The 20,228-nt window shown below is 43.0% G+C and overlaps 1 protein-coding gene and 1 long non-coding RNA gene across 2 annotated transcripts in view; one reads left to right on the forward strand and one right to left on the reverse strand.

Moving 5' to 3' along the window:
• LOC124279647 (arginine-glutamic acid dipeptide repeats protein-like) overlaps positions 1-20,228 on the forward strand; it is a 180,431-nt gene that overhangs the window by 58,705 nt on the left and 101,498 nt on the right.
• Positions 543-18,346, reverse strand: LOC124279668. The gene is made up of 3 exons (XR_006899438.1): positions 18,180-18,346; positions 15,923-15,931; positions 543-556 (listed from the first exon to the last, which is right to left on the reverse strand). It is a non-coding gene; the product is annotated as an uncharacterized LOC124279668 (long non-coding RNA).

Here is a 20,228-nt window from a genome sequence, read left to right on the forward strand (position 1 = left end):
CTAGGAAACACACTGATCTGCAGATCTAGGAAACGTAGAGACTCACATTGATCTGCAGGTCTAGGAAACATAGAGGCTCACATTGATCTACAGGTCTAGGAAACACACTGATCTGCAGATCTAGGAAATGTAGAGACTCACATTGATCTGCAGATCTAGGAAACAGAGGTTCACATTGATCTGCAGGTCTAGGAAACAGAGAGGCTCACATTGATCTGCGGGTCTAGGAAAAACTGATCTGCAGATCTAGGAAACGTAGTAACTCAGATTGATCTGCAGATCTAGGAAACATAGATGTTCACATTGATCTGCAGGTGTAGGAAACAAAGAGGTTCACATTGATCTTCAGGTCTAGGAAGCATAAAGGCTCACACTGATCTGAAGATCTAGGAAACATAGAGGTTCACATTCTGCAGATCTAGCCAACATAGATGTTCACATTGATCTGCAGATCTAGGCAACATTGTGAAACACTGAGTACTGTTGATCTAAGAAACATAACAACATGCTGTTTTAACCAAATCTTTGTTGTTAGATTTCTTCCCACAAGCATTTCCTCCTGAAATGTATTGCCTTCTGCATTCATAATTGCTGTGTAAATGTCTCTTCCTGTTTTTACGACGGCCATAAAATGTGAAACACTTGATGTTTTGTCCCCCAGTGGGTATATTCTGAATTCCGAATCATCCCAACCTGTCACAAGGGAGGTGAACAGAAATCTCCCAGCATGCATTGCATGTGAAGCTCCTGTGGTGGCAGACATGTTTTATGACGAGCAGATGTCAGTGGTGAGGTGCAGGCATATTGGATAAACAGACAGCAGATAGTTGTACCGCACAGAGCGACACATTGTTGAGAGTGTCTCAATATCTACGTTGCAATGAGCTAGCGAAGATTCCGGGGCAGAAAGGGTTCCTGCTTTACCATGCTCGCTGTTCTGATGATAAAGTGGAGGCAAGGTGGCTTAGTGTGGTCGTCACTTTGATGTATTTGATCGCCATGAAAGGAGAAAACCCCAATTGTAACCCTTGTGGGGATTTGGGAGCAGTGTATGTCCCAAGTACCTTGTCTCTCTGTGAAATCCACCTGGCACTGACATCAGCCAGTATGCCTCAGTATTGACATCAGCCAGTAAGACCCTGTATTGACATCATCAGTCAGTATGACTCAGTATTGACATCAGCCAGTATGATACTGTATTGACATCATCAGCTACTATGACCCTGTATTGACATCATCAGCCAGTATGACCCTGTATTGACATCAGCCAGTATGACCCTGTATTGACATCATCAGCCAGTATGACCCTGTATTGACATCATCAGCCAGTATGACCCTGTATTGACATCATCAGCCAGTATGACCCTGTATTGACATCATCAGCCAGTATGACCCTGTATTGACATCATCAGCCAGTATGACCCTGTATTGACATCATCAGCCAGTATGACCCTGTATTGACATCATCAGCCAGTATGACCCTGTATTGACATCATCAGCCAGTATGACCCTGTATTGACATCATCAGCCAGTATGACCCTGTATTGACATCATCATCAGTATGAGTATGACATCATCTGTATTGACATCATCAGCCAGTATGACCCTGTATTGACATCATCAGCCAGTATGACCCTGTATTGACATCATCAGACATCATCAGTATGACCCTGTATTGACATCATCAGCCAGTATGACCCTGTATTGACATCATCAGCCAGTATGACCCTGTATTGACATCATCAGCCAGTATGACCCTGTATTGACATCATCAGCCAGTATGACCCTGTATTGACATCATCAGCCAGTATGACCCTGTATTGACATCATCAGCCAGTATGACCCTGTATTGACATCATCAGCCAGTATGACCCTGTATTGACATCATCAGCCAGTATGACCCTGTATTGACATCATCAGCCAGTATGACCCTGTATTGACATCATCAGCCAGTATGACCCTGTATTGACATCATCAGCCAGTATGACCCTGTATTGACATCATCAGCCAGTATGAGTATTGACATCATCAGCCAGTATGACCACTGTATTGACATCATCAGCCAGTATGACCCTGTATTGACATCATCAGCCAGTATGACCCTGTATTGACATCATCAGCCAGTATGACCCTGTATTGACATCATCAGCCAGTATGACCCTGTATTGACATCATCAGCCAGTATGACCCTGTATTGACATCATCAGCCAGTATGACCCTGTATTGACATCATCATCAGCCAGTATGACCCTGTATTGACATCATCAGCCAGTATGACCCTGTATTGACATCATCAGCCAGTATGACCCTGTATTGACATCATCAGCCAGTATGACCCTGTATTGACATCATCAGCCAGTATGACCCTGTATTGACATCATCAGCCAGTATGACCCTGTATTGACATCATCAGTATGACCCTGTATTGACATCATCAGTATGACCCTGTATTGACATCATCAGCCAGTATGACCCTGTATTGACATCATCAGCCAGTATGACCCTGTATTGACATCATCAGCCAGTATGACCCTGTATTGACATCATCAGTATGAGTATTGACATCATCAGCCAGTATGATCCTGTATTGACATCATCAGCCAGTATGACCCTGTATTGACATCATCAGCCAGTATGACCCTGTATTGACATCATCAGACCCTGTAGACATCATGACCCAGTGTATTGACATCATCAGCCAGTATGACCCTGTATTGACATCATCAGCCAGTATGACCCTGTATTGACATCATCAGCCAATATGACACTGTATTGACATCATCAGCCAGTATGATCCTGTATTGATATCATCAGCCAGTATGACTCAGTATTGACATCATCAGCTAGTATGACCCTGTATTGACGTCATCAGCTAGTATGACCCTGTATTGACATCATCAGCCAGTATGACCCTGTATTGACATCATCAGCCAGTATGACCCTGTATTGACATCATCAGCCAGTATGACCCAGTATTGACATCATCAGCCAGTATGACCCTGTATTGACATCATCAGCCAGTATGACCCTGTATCGTCTCAAGTTTCTGAGCTCAAGTGGCGTAACCTGCTATAACACAGACCTTGTCTTCCACGCAGATCCTGTTTCCGTGGTTACATCCTGCTCTTCATCAGTAGAAGGCAAAGCACAGCCAGGAGGTTATCACAATGTTACACATGAAACAATGGTGCATCTAATAGGGCTTATCTATCTCCACACAGCCTCTGCAAGGAAAGGGGCACTTGTGAGTGGGATCAAGCAAGTTGGAGTTGTCTCCCTTTGCTCACTGAATTTAAGCATGTGCAGCGCTGTAAGGTTTTATGTCACAAATATCAGTTTATTTTTTTTTTCTGCTTTCTTTGTTAGCAGTGGGATGTCTGCGCTATTCATTGATTTTTACAGTTATGTGATAAATTACTGGATTTTCTTGCATCTGTTGCAACAAAAATACAAGAAATGAATTTGGATGTTTTACAAGTTGGCTCATTTCGATGTGTAACTGTTTGGTAATGAAATATAAACTCAGCATGGGCTTTTGTTCATCTTTGCTTCATCCAGCCAACAAGGAGCGTTACTGAAGCTGTGTTTAATGAAGTAGATGTAATGGAGCCTTGTGTAGTGAAAACCCTTTCATTAAGTATTATGTACTGAACATATTTCTTCTTTTTTGACTCCACTGATACACTAACGAATTCAACCGTATCGATTCCAGTTGAAATCCGATGACATGTAAGCTCTGTCCATGTAGCCTGGCTCTGTGCCTGACTGGGGCAAAGGCTTTAATTCAAATCCCCAGCATTGTGGCAGTTATATTATTCAGGGTAGGAGATTCTATAAAACATGGCCATTATTTTGTCATTTATGCAGAGAAGGATTTCAAATAGCAAGCACTTGCATTATATCATCATTAAGCGAGGTGCACTGGCGCTATAAAACATGGAATTATATTGCCGTTATGAGGGCGACCATGATCGTAGACAACTCGCACATTACATTGTCAAATATTGGGTTTGGAAGCAGTGTGAATACTCCGAGTAGGGACATTGTGTTGATCAGTGGATTCTTTCATGGGACAGAATTCAGGCACAGAGTGGGGGGATTCTTAGACTGTTTGCTGTGATGCATGCATGCATGTGTGTGCATGTTTGTGCATGTGTTCATGGCAGAGTGGTGTAGATGGCGTTGTTGCAGGAATTATTCCGATAATGTATGAGATCATATGTCCGGGTGTATTTCAATATGACAGTCAATGGTGCAGAAATAGTTGATGATGTATTCCCTGGGCGTTTATGAATATATTTTATGCACTGCACCAATATTCAATTATGAGATGTTATCAAAATGTAAAACTAATATAAAAATGTGAAGGCCGAAAATGTTTTTGTTTGCCACGTCGAGAAATATTCTGAACTCTGCACCTAAATCATCAGCCTGTGATGAAAATTCATAGACATTACATATGAAATACATATTCGCCCGTCGAAGTGTTCCATATCGTACTGTATTTCTCCAGCGCCATATCCATGAAATTGATGTAATAAGCTTTTTTCTGTGTCATTTAGTTTTATTATTTGCAATAAAGCATTCACATTCAACATTTGTAAGGTCCTAACCTGGGTGCCATTGTCTAGTCACTGTCAATTCATGGGAGTTTTATTGGCAATTGAGGCGATGTTATACACAGTCGGCCAGCACAGCCTATTTCCTCTGATTTAACTGTATTGTAAGCTTATGAAAGATGAAAGGAGGTATATTGAACACACAGACCTATTTATTTGTTTCTGGTGATACGGACAGACCACAAGCTGTGAAACAGGCCGCAAGAGCAGCTTACTAGGAAACAAACTGTGTGTTTATTGTTTGTTTATTGTGTGTTTATTGTGTTACTATTGTTTGACCATCTCCTGTGGAGCACAGCTGGGACCGTGCTCAATCAAGCAGAGCAGGATCCTTGCGTTGTGCTGGAGGATAGCAGGGTCCTTGTGTTGTGATGGAGCAGAGCAGGATCTTTGTGTTGTGCTAGAGAACAGCAGGATCCTTGTGTTGTGTTGGAGCAGAGCAGGGTCCTTGTGTTGTGTTGGAGCAGAGCAGGGTCCTTGTGTTGTGATGGAGCAGAGCAGGATCTTTGTGTTGTGCTAGAGCACAGCAGGATCCTTGTGTTGTGCTTAAGTAGAGCAGGGTCCTTGTGTTGTGTTGGAGCAGAGCTGTTTCCTTGTGTTGGGTTGGAGCAGATCAGGGTCCTTGAGTTGGGTTGGAGCAGAGCAGGTTCCTTGTGTTGGGTTGGAGCAGAGCAGGGTCCTTGTGTTGTGCTGGAGTAGATCAGGGTCCTTGTGTTGTTTTGGAGCAGAGCAGTTTCCTTGTGTTGGGTTGGAGCACAGCAGGTTCCTTGTGTTGGGTTGGAGCAGATCAGGGTCCTTGAGTTGTGCTAGAGCAGAGCAGGTTCCTTGTGTTGTGCAGAGCAGGTTCCTTGTGTTAGAGCAGATCAGGTTCCTGGTGTTGGGTTGGAGCAGAGCAGGTTCCTTGTTTTGTGTAAGAGCAGAGCAGGGTCCTGGTGTTGTGTTAGAACAGAACAGGGTCCTTGTGTTGGAGCAGATCAGGGTCCTTGTGTTATGTTAGAGCAGAGCAGGGTTCTTGTGTTATGTTAGAGCAGAGCAGGGTCCTTGTGTTGGAGCAGAACAGGGTCCTTGTGTTATGTTAGAGCAGATCAGGGTTCTTGTGTTGTGTTAGAGTAGAGCAGGGTCCTTGTGTTGTGTTACAACAGAACAGGGTCCTTGTGTTGGAGCAGAACAGGGTCCTTGTGTTATGTTAGAGCAGAGCAGGGTCCTTGTGTTGTGTTAGAGCAGATCAGGGTCCTTGTGTTGTGTTAGAGCAGAACAGGGTCCTTGTGTTGTGTTAGAGCAGATCAGGGTCCTTGTGTTGTGTTAGAGTAGAGCAGGGTCCTTGTGTTGTGTTAGAACAGAACAGGGTCCTTGTGTTGGAGCAGAACAGGGTCCTTGTGTTATGTTAGAGCAGATCAGGGTTCTTGTGTTGTGTTACAACAGAACAGGGTCCTTGTGTTGTGTTAGAGTAGAGCAGGGTCCTTGTGTTGTGTTAGAACAGAACAGGGTCCTTGTGTTGGAGCAGAGCAGGGTCCTTGTGTTGTGTTAGAGCAGATCAGGGTCCTTGTGTTGTGTTAGAGCAGATCAGGGTCCTTGTGTTGTGTTAGAGCAGATCAGGGTCCTTGTGTTGTGTTAGAGCAGATCAGGGTCCTTGTGTTGTGTTAGAGCAGATCAGGGTCCTTGTGTTGTGTTAGAACAGAACTGGGTCCTTGTGTTGGAGCAGAGCAGGGTTCTTGTGTTATGTTAGAGCAGAGCAGGGTCCTTGTGTTGTGTTAGAGCAGATCAGGGTCCTTGTGTTGTGTTAGAACAGAACTGGGTCCTTGTGTTGGAGCAGAGCAGGGTTCTTGTGTTGTGTTGGAGCAGATCAGGGTCCTTGTGTTGTGTTAGAGCAGATCAGGGTCCTTGTGTTGTGTTAGAACAGAACTGGGTCCTTGTGTTGGAGCAGAGCAGGGTTCTTGTGTTATGTTAGAGCAGAGCAGGGTCCTTGTGTTGTGTTAGAGCAGATCAGGGTCCTTGTGTTGTGTTAGAACAGAACAGGGTCCTTGTGTTGGAGCAGAGCAGGGTTCTTGTGTTGTGTTAGAGCAGATCAGGGTCCTTGCGTTGTGTTACAACAGAACAGGGTCCTTGTGTTGTGTAGGAGCATAGCAGGATCCTTGTGTTGTGCTGGAGCACAGCAGGTTCCTTGTGTTGTGCTAGGGCACAATAGGTTCTTTGTATTGTACTAGAGCAACATACTTTACATCATAGCATCATGGGGTTTTGAAGCTTTAGTTATATTCTTTATTTCTTTGCTAATCACAGGAAAAATTCTGAAACAAGTCATCACCTTTTATAAACAACTTTATTTAAAAAGCCAGACATCAGCTGAGTATACATAATGTTTGTCTGACGTCACACCTTGTATTATAGTGTGAGTAATCACGATAAACACGGCACTCCGAAAACAGATAATGTCGCACAATGTACGAACAGTTTGGGTGAAGTTTTTAACAAGCTGTTACAATTATTTATCTTAGATCAGAAAAGGGGAAATTCACAAGGATGAGACTTTGTAGAAAAGGCTGTTTCTGTACAAATTTGATTCTCAAAAGAAGGGCAGCATTGGGTCTTTTCATGTGAGACCATGTTGAGTGATTTATATTTCAGCATGAAGCTGCCTGTACAATCAGCGACAGTCAGTGACAATGACAATTTAGCTCCCAGAATATTGCAATGCATATTGCGAGACTGATACCTGTACAGGAATATATATTCATACAGTTTTTTGACAACCTGAGCTTTGCATTGTCGTTACATCCGAATATGTCTGCGTGATGAGTGAGAGACTGAGAGAGACAAGATTTGACTTTAACTTTCAAAGACATGAGCAATTTTTGGCTTGCGAGTTTCCATTCTTCAAGCTAAATGGAAATTCTTTAATACCGTTAAATAATCTGTGATTGGTCCTATAAACCATGTGGTTGGTTGTGCATATATTGTGGTACAGAAATAGGACAATGCTTATTTGTGATTGTTATAAATTTGCCCGAGATTCTGCTGGGAAGGTTTGGGCACAATTCATTTCAAACTGGCAGTCTATATCATTTTGATAGCTTTGCATTTAGCAAGCGATATTGTTTGGGTTTGAAACTTTCAGTGTTTTGTTTTAAATTGAGTGAGAATGTGAGACATGGACACCTGATTTCGATAGAAGACGCCATTATAGAATTTAAAACACATTTCCTTGTTAGCTCCATTTAAACTTGAACGTTGAGAGATACAGGTCTTGTTTACCGCTTCCAGACAGTCAGCATTAGGTGGAATCAGGATATTACCTACAACCAACAGGATCCTGCCATGCCTAAGGGAGGTAACTCTGCGTGTGTCTTAGTGTTAAGTTGGGGCTTTGAATTTAATCTCACATTGGTATAGGTTATCTGGTCAGAGTTATTTGCTTCTGTAAAGACCGCCTCCGTGGTGTAGTGGTTAGAGCGTCCGCCCAGCGAGCAGAAGGTCGCGGGTTCGATCCCCGACCGCGTCATACCAAAAGACGTTAAAATATGGTACTTGTTGGTCCCTGTCTGATGCTCGGCATTAATGGGTACAACAAGGACTGGTTGGCTCGGAGTCAGTATAATGTGTCTGAGTGGGGTATTCATGCTTCACTGCGGCATGGTATCTCAGTGGGCTAGCACTATAAAACCAGCTTCAGTCTGGGCTAGTACAAGCAGCCGCACATACACATGCATGCGCGTCGTCATATGAGCGAAATATTCTTAAGTACAACGTTAAACTCAATTTCACCTCACCTTCTGTTATGTGAATCATGGCCATTAATGTTTATTTAAACAGATGAGACTGTTTGACGAGATGTATTGATATTTCTGGTGTGAGTTTCGTCCTCCATTTTTTTATCGCTGTATATGGTAATGATATATACCTATATTCCTGATATTCCCCAACGTATCAGCTGTCAACGAGGTCTTTGTGACCTGGACACCTCCTGGAGGCATCAAATCTACATCTGTTACCCCGGACTTGGAACAACACAAACCAGAAATATTGCTGTAATATTTAGGAGAAGATATTGTCAAGTATTGAAATTACCATCCATGTGTTTATGAATTGTGGGCATTTTTTTATGATTAATAGGTTTGTTTTATTGGTCATGGGGAAATTCATTGTGAATAATGACTGTATAAAATATAATTATCTATCGTCGTACATGACAGACTGCGTGCAGCTGGTGTCAGCTGGAGCCCGGAGCCTGGAGCCCGGAGCCATGTCATGGCAGAACTGGAGGGGATTAGTGCTGTGATATTTTAAAGAAATTAGGCTCGTCCGGACAAACAGGATTGAATCCCATAAGCATACAAATTCAAATTTGATGCAAATAATTTCCACAGTAAGCTCATTGGAAGAGTTAGAGTATTAATGATTGAACATTTGAATAATTAAACATGTACCTATGATTTATCTGATATTTCTGTTCTGATAAGAAATACAATCGATGGTGTAATGCACAGAGTGTTCACGCAAGATTTTCTATACTCGAGCTCCAAGTTTCAGTTCAATTTAAGAGCGACTGAGTAGGGTTTAACATATTATATCACAAGTGTCATTTCAATGTGGCTCAGAGGCCCAGATAAGCTGCGTATCCGGGTAAAATACGCATAGAAAATTTCCAATTACGCATTGAAAAAATAATTGTTGCGTACCAAATACGCATTTAAAATGTTAGATACCAAAATGTTTAAAACAAATGCCTACGGAATATATTTATAAAAACCGCTCGCGTAATGAAAAAGACATCGATTGCTATCAAGTTGTACTGTTAGTATAGGACTAGTGTTGTACTGTCAGTATAGGATGAGTGACTCTTTATGAAATCATTTCCATTATATTTAAGTTGGTTTTGATTAGGTATGACATAAGGCAGAACATACCTGCTTAGTAAACTTACTCAATGACATATACTTAGGTGAGTAAAATGACTGAAATACGCATATATTTGAAAGCAGTGGGTAACGGAAAATGAAATACCCACTCAACATTCATAATACATGTACCCACTCCAAAAAAATACAGTGGGTACAGTACCCACATGAGCTAAATCTTATCTGGAGCTTTGGTGGCTGTTCCCGGTTGTATACAGTAAATCCTTGAAATTACCAAATTCCATGTATACACATGTTTATAATGTAGACCTTATGTTCAGTGTTTTAATTGTATTAGTGGAGAAAATATTTATGGATAATATGATCAACTATTGTGATGCTCAATTTTGTAGTTAAACACACTTGATGTTTGTCAAAGCCTATGATATATATAATTCATTAACTTAATATTCGTTCAGTCTGAAACATTATACATTATTATTCAGTGCAGTGCGTCATCCATTGTGTTGATTGCAGTCAATATCAGGTTGGTATTCACACTTCATGGGAGTTTTGATATGAATAAATATATATTGGCCAGCTGTGTGAAATGTGCTTGTGACAATGCCTGTTTTTACACTTCATGGGAGTTTTGATATGGTACAGCACTTCTTTGACAGCACTTCTGACAATATTGCCTGTTTGGATTCAGATCTGTTCATCCATTACTGTCTTGGGCTTTTCACTTAAGTGTAGAACGAGCAATTAGCTATGCACAAACCTGTCAGACTGATGTTCATACCACCTCATTATAATGCAGGATTGGGAATCTGCCTTTGATGTCCATGTCTGTCCTTATAGTGAGGGACTATGCTATACTTCAGTTATTCTTCAGTGCTTTATTTTAACAGCATATTTTTACATATACAGAACAATATTTCTGTCTGATTGTGGAGAGGGTTACGTTAAGAGCAGTATGCCTTTTAGCAGATGTGATTTATTGAGATATATTTGCCTAATAGAAGTACTAAGCATCAAATGAAAAAATGATTACGTTTTATTGATCAGAGGGACTTTTCCTTTGTTGGTGCTGGTGTAATCACACGGCAGTTTCCCCCTTCATCTTGTGGCTGTGAGCAGGGTGGCAGGAAGGACCTGCTATGTCCTTTATGAGGCAATAAAGCCGCTAACACAAGGGATTTGTACCTGAGAAAGCATGCATGCTAGTGAGGTCACGGGTCAGAGGTCACCTTCCCTCAGGGGTCACAGGTGAGAGTGTGGAGCAAAGCAGACGGGTTTGCTGTTGAAAGTCGAGGCAATCAGAGAGAAGGCAAGTGGACTAAGCAGACGGGCAGAGATATCAGTGGGGAATTTCTCTAACTTAATATACAGCAGGATTGAGTGAAGTTCCCTTTGTTTAGAGACTTGGAGAGCTGCGTTGTGGTAATGAATTGCAACTAGTCGTCAGCTGGGTGTTTGTGTTTCCCTGTGTGAGGTGGACACAAAGGAGCTTGTTGGGAAGGTGGTGAAATCCTGGTCCTCAATGCCCGAGGAGAGTTGCGGCTGCCGGCCAGCGAGGTGAAAGAAGGAGTTAATTGCTAGTGTTGACATGGAATGCAGGCTGTTGTATGAGGCTACAACTTAGTGGTGGGTCAGTGAGCAGACTGACAGGCGAGGAGCTGGAGACCCTCGGCTGCGCTCAGGACATTTGAGTTTCAGTGCTGTGATTCCAGGGAATACTGAATGAGACTTGCCAGGATATATCTGCTCATAATTCCCTAACTCCTGTGGGATACAGCTTGGTTTAAAATCGCTTGCTTATCAATTGCTTGGTGTGGGATATTTTGAGATCCAGCGAGGTGAGGAGGTATATTAGCTGGATATTACCGTTTCAGTCAGTGTTGGAGGAGAGCTGGATATTACCATTGGATTAGTGTTGGAAGGAAGTTGAATCCTGTTTCCCCCAGTGTAGGAAGTGAATGTGAGGTGGCTGAGTGGATCGACAGTTTGGATGTGTGTTATAGATGAGTCCAGAACTGACCCAAGTGTGTTCAGTCCCACCGGGAGAGGTCAAGGGTCAGTCCTGTAGCTCCACACTCTGCCAGGAGTAGATGCTGCTGATAATTACTTGGATCTACTAAAGTGCCAGGATAATCAGTGTTGAAGACAGGTGAGGAATTTTGCAGTGTCAATGTGCCAGTGTAAGTCATGGCTGGCTGCCTGCTTGACAAGGAGTGGATCTCATTTGCCTTGTTTGTTTTGTTTGGCTGACGTTTGACCTGTGTTACTTGCCAAGCTCCTTCCGAGTATTGCCCTGGGGTTGCATTACCAGCCTTGGTCCCCGAGTCGTGTTCTACCTGCCTCGGTCCCCAAGTTGTGTTCTACCTGCCTTGGTCCCCGAGTCATGTTCTACCTGCCTTGGTCCCCGAGTCATGTTCTACCTGCCTTGGTCCCCGAGTCGTGTTCTACCTGCCTCGGTCCCCAAGTTGTGTTCTACCTGCCTTGGTCCCCGAGTCATGTTCTACCTGCCTTGGTCCCCGAGTCATGTTCTACCTGCCTTGGTCCCCGAGTCATGTTCTACCTGCCTTGGTCCCCGAGTCATGTTCTACCTGCCTTGGTCCCCGAGTCATGTTCTACCTGACTTGTTCCCCGAGTTGTGTTCTACCTGCCTTGGTCCCCGAGTCATGTTCTACCTGCCTTGGTCCCTGAGTTGTGTTCTACCTGACTTGGTCCCCGAGTCATGTTCTACCTGCCTTGGTCCCTGAGTTGTGTTCTACCTGACTTGGTCCCCGAGTCATGTTCTACCTGAATTGGTCCCTTTGTTCTACTGTAATTAATTCTACTGTAACATCAGCTAGATTACTATTGATTCACTTCGTAGTCAAGAGTTTGGATTAAGTGTTATGGTCCTCCCAGAAACCGTGTGGTGAAAAGTAAGAGTTTATTGACGCCAACTTCTGTAATACGAGGGACCTTTTAGGTGAATGAAAACAAGGAAGTAGGTCATTCACTTGATGATGGAGTAACAATTTACACTTGTACTCTGAAACGTCATGTTCCTTATATTACTGAAGTTGACATCCATAAACCTTCACCTTTTATGTCAATCACTTCTATCGGCCATTCAAAGACTTTATAATGATGGCATTTATTTTGATACTTTCAGAAGAATATAAAACCCTTTTCAGTTTCTGTTGAAATTCCCGATTCCAAACTTATAAAATATGTGTTGTGATGTTAATGTGATATGTTTAGCATCAATGTGTTTAAGAAAATATTGATGCCAAATTTCCTTGCTACTTAAAAAGCCATAAAATAAAGTTCCATCAAATGGGTGTTTTGTCAAGCCCTGTTGCGATAATTTCATTACAGCACATCTGAATAATATTCTTTTGTATGGCCCATATGTGGAGGCTTGTTGTCCAGGAGCAGATGTTGCACACCTGGGGGTGGTCTGTCCTGCATCTGTTCCCCCTCCTCAAGGGGGGCTCTGCCCCTCCCCACTCGACTCATCCAGGAACCAGGAAATGGGGAGGAGGTTAAGGAAACATGCAGGATATGTAGTTACAGACCTGTTCTTAGTGGAGCTCTGACGTGGACCTGTATCACAGATGTAACCTGACATGGACCTGGGTCACAGATGTACCCTGACATGGACCTGGGTCACAGATGTACCTTGACATGGACCTGTGTCACAGATGTACCCTGACATGGACCTGTGTCACAGATGTACCCTGTCATGGACCTGTATCACAGATGTACCCTGTCATGGACCTGTGTAACAGATGTACCCTGACATGGACCTGTATCACAGATGTACCCTGACATGGACCTGTATCACAGATGTACCCTGACATGGACCTGTGTCACAGATGTACCCTGTCATGGACCTGTATCACTGATGTACCCTGACATGGACCTGTGTCACAGATGTACCCTGACATGGACCTGTATCACAGATGTACCCTGACATGGACCTGTGTCACAGATGTATGCACACCCTGTCATGGACCTGTGTGATGTACCCACATGGACCTGTCACAGATGGACCTGTGTCACATGTACCCTGTTATGGACCTGTGTCACAGATGTACCCTGTCATGGACCTGTGTCACAGATGTACCCTGACATGGACCTGTGTCACAGATGTACCCTGTCATGGACCTGTATGATGTACCCTGACAGATGTATGCCCTGTCATGGACCTGTGTCACAGATGTACCCTGTCATGGACCCTGTACCCTGAACATGGACCTGTGTCACAGATGTACCCTGTTATGGACCCATCACCTGTATCACAGATGTACCCTATGGACCTGTGTCACAGATGTCACAGATGTACCCTGTTATGGACCTGTGTCACAGATTGTCATGGATGTGTCACAGATGTACCCTGACATGGACCTGTATCACAGATGTACCCTGTCATGGACCTGTATCACAGATGTACCCTGTCATGGACCTGTATCACAGATGTACCCTGACATGGACCTGTATCACAGATGTACCCTGTCATGGACCTGTATCACAGATGTACCCTGACATGGACCTGTATCACAGATGTACCCTGACATGGACCTGTATCACAGATGTACCCTGTCATGGACCTGTATCACAGATGTACCCTGTCATGGACCTGTATCACAGATGTACCCTGTCATGGACCTGTATCACAGATGTACCCTGTCATGGACCTGTATCACAGATGTACCCTGACATGGACCTGTATCACAGATGTACCCTGTCATGGACCTGTATCACAGATGTACCCTGTCATGGACCTGTATCACAGATGTACCCTGACATGGACCTGTATCACAGATGTACCCTGTCATTGACCTTGTATCATGGACCTGTCATGGATCTGTACACAGATGTACCCTGTCATGGACCTGTATCACAGATGTATGACATGGACCTGTATCACATGGACCCTGTCATGGACCTGTATCACATATGTACCCTGTCATGGACCTGTGTCACAGATGTACCCTGTCTTGGACCTGTGTGACAGATGTACCCTGTCATGGACCTGTGTCACAGATGTACCTTGACGTGGATCACAGCGAGTGGTTTATCAATGCATTATTGTGTTCCGATGTGTGACCCATGATACATTGTTCTACAAACCCTGTGTCATGACCTCGATACTTTTACAAGTTATAGTGGTGTTAAATAAGTGGGAAATAACAGATTTAGCTTACACAGATTTTCTTCTTGCCTTCTTCTTTCTGCATTATGTAATCTTCAGTCCTTAAACTTTAAAACCAAATGATTCAGGGTTGTGGTTCAACACAGAGTTATACAACAGAGGTACTGTTTCCTATCATATGGCACCAGTGATACATGGATACGTATTGAATCATGACCCAACTACTTTGTAACGCCTCTAAAACACAGTAGTACTCAGTTCTCCTGAAGACATTGTGTAGTTTCACATTCCAGGGACAGAAGGTCCCACACTGTAGTATCACCACATACAGCCACTTACATTCGAACATGTACGCACTAAGTGTAGCTTAGACGCAAGCTTTGATTGACTTATGTAGAACAATGTGTGTTCAGCAGGGCCCATGGAGACTGAGATGTTTTATTCTAGGCAGGATATAATCAGCTTATACTCCAGACAACGCTGTAGCAGAGACTTCATGCTGTCGTGTATGCTGCGTACAGGATAACGGGGAATGATCGCTATATGAGCTGTGTTGCACATTGTACTCTGTGTGCTGTTTAGCATGGAGGGTGGGTATCGGTGTGCTGCGAGGCCATGCTAAAACAGTGACTGCTGAGATCTGCTTGTTTACACTCTCTTCTGTCACTCAGCGAGATAATCAGTCTACCTGCTGTCAGACAGCGCATGTTATACCCCAGCATATAAATCACTATCAAGAATCATAATGTGCATCTGAAATCAGCCAACCTTTGGCCAGTCTGTGACAGTGGCATGGTTTGTCTATTTCACAAGAGCTGCATCATCAGTAACAGCAGTTGCCATCACATTCACAACATCACCAACAGCCACAGCTTGGTTTTATCTTGCTAAATCTCTCTACAGCTCATCAGTCATTAGGGGCCATAAACAACATCAAGTCTTGCTTCTAATCTATATATTTTCAGTTATGTACTAAATGGATTCAGAAAAGATTTGCATTATTGACAACATGGTAAACGTTTTTTGTTCCCGAACTTGATTCCATTGAATTGCCTTTACGGCTGGCCTACAAGACAGGCCTTCACGACTGGCCTAATGACAGGCCTGCACGACCAGCCTACACAACAGGCCTATACGACAGACCTACACAACTGGCCTACATGCCAGGCCTACAAAACATGCCCACACAACTGGCCTACACGCCAGGCCTGCACAACAGGCCTACACAACAGGCCTACATGACAAACCTACACAACTGGCCTACTCGACAGACCTACACAACATGCCTGCACAACTGGCCTACACAACAGGCCTACATGACAAACCTCCACAACTGGCCTACACGACAGACCTACACAACATGCCTGCACAACTGGCCTACACGACAGGCCTACACAACATACCTACACTACAGGCCTACACGACCAGCCGACGCAACATGCCTACACGATAGGTCTACATGACCAGCATACACAACCGGCCTACACGACTGGCCTCCATGATTTGTTTTCAGAACTGACCTACACAACTAGCCTTCATGGATTATCCATGCAGCTCCATAGCTTGTTAAACATTGTGGATAAAAAGATCGGGGTTGTAGCTGAGTGTTTGCTGGTCGGTTCAGTGTCCTGTCGTGGAGGAGAATAGAAGGGAGTAAGTATGCAGACCCTGACTGTGAGACCGACTCGCATAGAGTATGAGAGCACAATAAGCTGTAAGAAGTCATACAATTGGGCAGGCTATAACTGCGTTATGAAGCGGGTGTATTATGGGCGTGTCAACATGTTTCTCTGTTCATGTCACACGAGATATGTGACACTTGATGAGATATGTGACACCTGATGTGGTGAGTATACTAAGGTTAACAGCTAGAGGTGGAATATCAGTTCTTGACATTAACACAGGCTAATCTGGCTCTGTGTTGATGGTGGAGTGGAGGTGACAGGAGTAGAGCATTCACCATGTGGGAGGGAATTGATGAAATAATGGATGGTCTCCTCTTTGTAGATGTTCCAGAAGAATGCTGACGGTTTTTGATTTGTAATAAATAGATTTGGGTGTTGCCAAATCTTCACCAAGCATTCCTACCATGGTTAGTGATAAGATTTGTCTTGAAATATTTTGAAAAGATTGAAAGTATGTTTGAATAATTATAGCCTGTCTGTCAGCACAAGAACACAAGTAATTTGTAAATGGCTGTCAGTGTGTTCCAGGGTCAGACTGGTGGGGTTAGAAACATGGCAGCTTATTTATCACCTAGAGATCCTGGGTACAGACTGACATTTCTTGTTGGAGATACAGGTTTTGTTTGTGGGTCAGATGTATATCAGTTAAATGTTGTCTTATGGCAGAGGTGAGACCAGAGTAAAGTTGTCTCATGGCAGAGGGGACATCAGGGAAATATTGTCTCATGGCAGAGGTGAGATCATCGAAATATTGTCTCATGGCAGAGGTGAGATCATCGAAATGTTGTCTCATGGCAGAGGTGAGATCATCGAAATGTTGTCTCATGGCAGAGGTGAGATCATCGAAATGTTGTCTCATGGCAGAGGTGAGATCATCGAAATGTTGTCTCATGGCAGAGGTGAGATCATCGAAATGTTGTCTCATGGCAGAGGTGAGATCAGTGAAATATTGACTCATGGCAGAGATGAGATCGTCGAAATATTGTCTCATGGCAGAGGTGAGATCGTCGAAATGTTGTCTCATGGCCAGGGTCAGATCAGTGAAATGTTGTCTTATGGCAGAGGTGAGATAAGTGAAATGTTGTTTCATGGCAGAGGTGAAACTGATGTTTCTAGTTTGTGATACAGGTTTTGTTTGTGGGTCAGATGTGGAAATGTCTCATGGCCAGGGTCAGATCAAGGAAATGTTGTTTCATGGCCAGGGTCAGATCAAGGAAATGTTGTTTCATGGCCAGGGTCAGATCAAGGAAATTTTGTCTCATGGCCAGGGTCAGATCAAGGAAATGTTGTCTCATGGCCAGGGCAGAAGCCTACAAAGCAGGGAGAAAAGAGGTGTGTTGGATTTTTCAATACAGGATTCAATGCAGCAAGGTCTGTTGGTGATCTGTTCAGGATCTGTCCCTCATGGCAATGCCAAATCAGCCAGGTAGTGATTATGTGTGTACATGGACCACAAGCTTTCATTAACTGTTTACAGCACTTGGGTGAATGTTATCGAGCTCTTTTGTGTCCCATGCTTAATCCATATTGGGGATCGTATCGGTCCAATGAATCCGACTCCTAGCATGAGAGGCCAGAAATTGACTAGCCTTCACAATCTCTTTGATCTTGCGGAATGCGATTACACGAATAGTTTTTTTCCTTTTTACCCCATTGGTACATGTTACAGATTCCCTTCTTGTCAACAGTTCAAACGTTTTGTTCATGAATTGAAAATAAATTTTAATCATTTGGAATATGGACTTTTCAAAAATCTTTGAGCTAAAAACTGATTTGTTGGAATGGAACTCCGGCTCACTAGCTTGGAGCTATTTCCCAAATAAAGACGTCATTCCTTTAAGATATCCATGGAGTCAACTTTGTGTGCAGACTCTTTCAGTGTTGTCACAACCCCTAGTGTACAGTACACAACTCTGTGCACTTAAAAGAACCCACAAATCCAATGGTGTATGACCAGATGGGGGCCGCATGAATACGTGCAAACACCTAGTTGTGGGTACAGCAACGTGCAGTGAACTTGGACAAAGTACTGTGACTATGTGTCCCAGTCCACCCAGCTGTGAATGGGTACCTCGTAAGAATGGGAAAGCCGCAATAACTCGGTGCGCCTTGTGGCAGCAAGAGTTGTATGATCCCCAGGGAGTTGAGATTGATAATAGATGTGCTGTTGAGATTGACATCCAATGATCGAGGGAAAAAATACCAGCGCCTTGAGCATGCACTAATGCGTGGATATGTGCGCTATATAAATATTCAATAATATAAATTTTCAAAGCTCTCTTAGCGCTAAGATAGTCGTAAGTGCCATACATTAACATTAACTTAGAGTATCTTAGCTAAGATAAGTAGAGCTTCATTAACTTAAATCTAGGCCCTGGGCCATAACTGTGCTGTTTGGGGAGGGGTGATAACCTTCGTACTAGTTGGCAGTTGGGTGTTCAACAAGATCCACACACCTAGTTGTTAAGGCTTGTAGCTACATGTCGTCTTCCCCTCCTTGAAGCTACGCCAGGGTGATAGATCTTAATATACACAGGCATAGTGCCTGTTCAAGGGGCTATTTATCATACTTTCTGATATAAACATCCCAAGGTGTAAGGGTCAGTGAGATACTCGTCTAATCATGTACACTTGTACACACGGTCTTATCACTTACAGTTGTTGAAGTTTGACTAGGCTAGACAAATATGGCTGTCTGTGTGAGCTTCCTGCACAGTGACAGCTCACAGCCCTGTATTGCATGGCAAACATTATATATGTGATCTGCTGTTTGATCTACATGCCAATGATGTTATAATTATTCACGAGGGATACACACCCATGTGTGAACTTAGAGCTACGGTGGCGGGGCAAGTAGAACAACAGGCGATAAACACACAGGGCGGTGTGTTCACATGGAAAGTATATGCAGTGCAGATACCAAATGGATGCAATTGAGTAGCCACATGCTGACAGTTTTGCTACTTTTTTGTAACATTTTGGAGATTATACTGCTCAAATTAAATTAAGGAACATCCCTAATTGGAAGCCTATTTCAGCCCCCCCAGCCTTGGTTTGACTATTGCAGTGTATAAAATAGGTTTGAAATGTGGCCTGTCCAAGGACTGGCTGTCCAAAAAAGTGACCACTCTTGAACAAACACAGCCAGTCCCATAAACTAAAACAATAAAAAATCAACAAGTTAAGTTTATTTTTTCAAATATTTCCAAAGGACGGCCTTACATAATTAATTGACCGTCCTTCACAAAAATAGACCGTCAAGGATGGTGGGACAGGCTATATTTTGTATACTGACCACAGTCGTATGAAAATGCCGAGTGATCCATTCTTTTGTATATTATTGATATATTTGTGAACATTTAACAATAAATAAATTTAGGATGCATTACAAAAACGAATAACGAATCAAATTAATTTAGTCATTTTAAGAAAACATTTAAAGTATACTGTAAGCATGTGAGTATATTGTTTTATGATATAATTTTAGTTTTAGAAAAACAATTTGATAAATTACATAAAATGTATGTAAACTACAAGAATGTAATGGTTATTCCTGCTGGGTAATTTTGAAGATCAGTTTTGACATCGAGAGTTTGGAGTGTGTGTGTCGTTTTATATGAGCTGATTACAGAGCTGCGTGTGATATATATCAGGGTAGTCTATTGTAAAATACCTGAAAGAGGTATGCTTCTGTTGTGATATCTCTTCACTATAGGAGTTTTAGCAGGCTTTAATCTTTATTACACCCTTGTGACAAGTTTCAGTCAGATCTACATTATCTTACTGTTTGTCTGACCGTGTCAAAAGGCTGTATTTCAAAACCCCTTAACGGTTGTCCACGATCTGCTAGCCTCACCTCCAATCCTACTCATCTCGTGTTGGTGTAAATAACATCAACCGTAAAAAGTTTCGTCTAAACAAATCTATTTCTCCAAGA

The sequence above is a fragment of the Haliotis rubra genome, unplaced genomic scaffold (genome assembly GCF_003918875.1).
Source record: "Haliotis rubra isolate DU_JTF1 unplaced genomic scaffold, ASM391887v1 Scf254, whole genome shotgun sequence".
Classification (NCBI taxonomy): domain Eukaryota; kingdom Metazoa; phylum Mollusca; class Gastropoda; order Lepetellida; family Haliotidae; genus Haliotis; species Haliotis rubra.